The sequence below is a fragment of the Podarcis erhardii genome (genome assembly GCF_964252035.2).
Source record: "Podarcis erhardii genome assembly, chromosome: 4".
Classification (NCBI taxonomy): Eukaryota; Metazoa; Chordata; class Lepidosauria; order Squamata; family Lacertidae; genus Podarcis; species Podarcis erhardii.
Window position 1 is genome coordinate 86,174,649 of NC_138508.1, and position 3,437 is coordinate 86,178,085.

The following is a 3,437-nucleotide window of genomic DNA, read 5'->3' on the forward strand; positions in this document are numbered from 1 at the left end:
CCGGCTTCCTCAGACACGTCAGCTCGCGCACACGGAACTGCGAGGCACGAAGTGCGCGCGAGCGAAGGAGCGAGCGAGCGGCCGAATCGCTTCCGCCCTCTTTCTCGCCCTTCTGTCCCGGTTGCCATAGAAACGGCAGGATGAGGCGGCTCCCCACAAGGGCAGGCCTTTTGGGCCTAGCGCGGCCTCCCGCGTCCGTTGAAAATACGTCATTCGGACGGCGGGACACGTTTAATAGGCCGGCAGCCTGGTGTCCCGACGTTATAGAGTTCTCAGGCTAAGGCTGGGGAGAGAGCCCGCTTGCAGGCCCCGTGAAGAGTACTTGGGTGACTTTGGGCCAGCTGCTCTCTCTCAGCCCAGCCTAGCCTGCCTGGCAGGGTTGTTGTGGAAATAAAGTTGCGCAGGGGACGTTGCTCATTGGCTTCACTCCTTGGTGGGATGTAAATACAGTTTGTACATGGAAACAATAATATTCGCAGGTGTCAAAATGGGCACAGGACATTGGGCATAACATTATGTTTGAGGACTGGGAAAGGTTGTGGACCACTGGGCTGAACTTCACCGCATGTAATGCTTTGAAGGAAAATGTAATGAAAATGATATATAGATGGTACATGACCCCAGTTAAACTTGCCAAAATATACCATTCGTCTGATAATAAATGTTGGAAATGTAAAGAAAACGAAGGAACATTCTTTCACCTCTGGTGGACATGCCCTAAGGTGAAGGTCTTCTGGGAAATGATATATAATGAGCTGAAAAAGGTATTTAAGTATACCTTCACTAAGAAACCAGAGGCCTTCCTTCTGGGTATTGTCGGCCAGAAGGTGTTAAAGAAGGACCGAACATTCTTCATGTATGCAACAACGGCAGCAAGGATACTCATCGCAAAAAACTGGAAAACTCAAGATCTACCCACACTGGAAGAGTGGCAGATGCAACTGATGGACTATATGCAACTGGCCGAGATGACTGGCAGAATCCGTGACCTGGGAGAAGAGAAGATGGAGGAAGACTGGGAGAAATTCAAGAAGTATCTACAAAAACATTGTAATTTGGTTGAATGCTAAGAAGGATGCTAGATTATAAAAAACTGGCCACCACTAAATTAGATTTGAAATTTGATGATAAGTGAGACTAAAGAAAATATAAAATTTTTTGGAAGAAGTGCTAGATTATATTTGAATGAGTGGACATGAGATTGTAAACAAGTTGATAATTTGTTTGGAAAAAACTTTTAACGATGTAAATGGGAGCGGGAGACGTGAGGGAGCCCAAAGAAGTGATGAAATTATGTCTGTGATAGAAGTAAGACTGTTTATTATTTGCGCATTTATATTTAAAAACTTTAATAAATATTTATAAAAAATAATAATAATAATAATATTCGCAGGTGTCTTATATGCATATTCCTGAAAGTGCTTCCAGATTAACTGACATGTTAAGCAATAGACCATTACAGAACATGAGCAGCAGTTAAAAGCTAAAACAGTAACAGAACTTATGAGAGTCCTGGGCAAAATCATCATCATCATCATCATCAGATATCTGAAGACAGCCCTGTTTAGGGAAGTTTTTAATGTTTGATGTTTTATTGTGTTTTTAATATTCCGTTGGGAGCCGCCCAGAGTGGCTGGGCTATAAATAATAATGGGTGAGGTATAATAATAATAATAATCATCATCATCATCCTCTTTAATCTGGCACTGAGATCATAGAGTTTCTATTAGGCAAGCTTGTCCAGTGATGAAATTTCAAAGACAGGAGGCCACTATTGAAAAGGCCCCATATCGCATGTCAGCACCTGTCTTGTCTTGGATAGTAGTGGCATGCAAAAAAAAACTACCCTGAGGACCAGATCAATTTATGTGGTTACAAGTCCTTGAGGCACACTGGTCCTAAGCCATATGAGATTTTGTTTTGCTTTCGTTAAAGCATTTCAGAACCACTTACGAATACAGTTAATTTATACTGAGTCGGTACCAACACTTCATCTGATTGAAAAGCTGCCTATAAGCTTATACACTTGCCTCAAGACTTCTTCAAAGAAACAGAACACAATTTTCTGTGTTCCGATATCTAAGGATCACAGCAAACAAAGCTGTAATCGTTAGGTCGCTTACTAGGAACATAGAAAAGACCATTATAGTCAGACCATTCGTCTATCTAGCGTAGTATCGTTTTCACAGACTAGAAGTGGGACTTCAGGTTTTCAAGCAGCATACATTTCCAGCCCTACCTGGATAAGTCAAGGATAGCAGGACCTTTTGCATGCAAAGCAGGTGCTTTACTACTGAGCTATAGCCCTTCTCTACTCACTCCTGAGTACATATGCTTAGAATTCTACTCAGTACATATACTAAAATTTCTGCAATTAGAATATTTGTGCAACTGCAAAGACTAGTCTATATACACCAAGAATGGGGAACATGTGGTCCTTCATATGCTGGACTCCATGCTAGATGGACCAATGATCTGAATTATTAAGGTAACTTCCTACGTCTCATTCTCGCTTAATAACTGCTTTATTGAATCAGGCCAAGGTCCACCTTGTCTAGCATAATTTGCAAGAATCTAACAAACAGGCACTCAGTTTCTACCAGAAATTAGCCAACATATGAAGCCAGGTCTGCCTATTACAACACCATCCAGGAAATGCAGGAGGAAGGGATTTTTTTTAAAGACAATAAACTGAAATTACAAAGTACATATGGGTCAAACAATTTTTATGTGTCAATACATTTCATATATTTTTACAGCCGGAAGTTATAAAAACACAATAAGCCAGGTGTTGAAATACATATTCAGCATGGTTTTGATGCTTTTGCTTTGCACAGCATACAAGTACTTCACATAAAATAACAGAAGACCAGTATCTTTACAGTAAACTGTATAATATTTTTACTTGTAGAAAAGGGAGGCATATTCTGGACATTGGATATTGGTATCCATATCCACTGTGGGCATCACTGCAGAATGTCGTTTCCTACTTCTGCTCAAAAACAAAAGAAGGAAACGCACAATTATGACAAGTTATGGAGAAACTGAAAAAAAGCAACAAAAATTAAACACACCATTGCTTGGATCATGTTTAACTACCATATAGCCAAGCCCATCCCAACATCTAGTAAAATAATCAAGCCCATCCCTAGGAAAGCAATGGTATTCTTCAACAAAACAAGTCCTTCTGGTTTTATGTGGGTAAACTAAGCTGATACATAGGATGAGGCTCAAAAAGCAAGAACAGAAGAACTAATATATTCCTCTAAGTATTGACAAATTATGTAAGAGTCAAATCTCCCCACCTAAATAAATAAATAAATAAATCAAGCCCTCAACCCAGGTGAATATGGGGAAAAATAAAAGTGATTAAATAGATTCCTTTGCAGTGGGAAAAACCCACTATCTACTGTACTGTTGCTGGTGTTACGAGTTTT

At 40.2% G+C, this 3,437-nt stretch overlaps 1 long non-coding RNA gene across 1 annotated transcript; it reads left to right on the plus strand.

Annotated features, from left to right (window-relative positions):
• Positions 1-143: 143 nt before the first annotated feature.
• On the plus strand, positions 144-2,707 carry LOC309339927. Its single transcript, XR_014155666.1, has 2 exons — positions 144-479; positions 1,394-2,707. It is a non-coding gene; the product is annotated as an uncharacterized lncRNA (long non-coding RNA).
• The last annotated feature ends 730 nt before the right edge of the window (positions 2,708-3,437 follow it).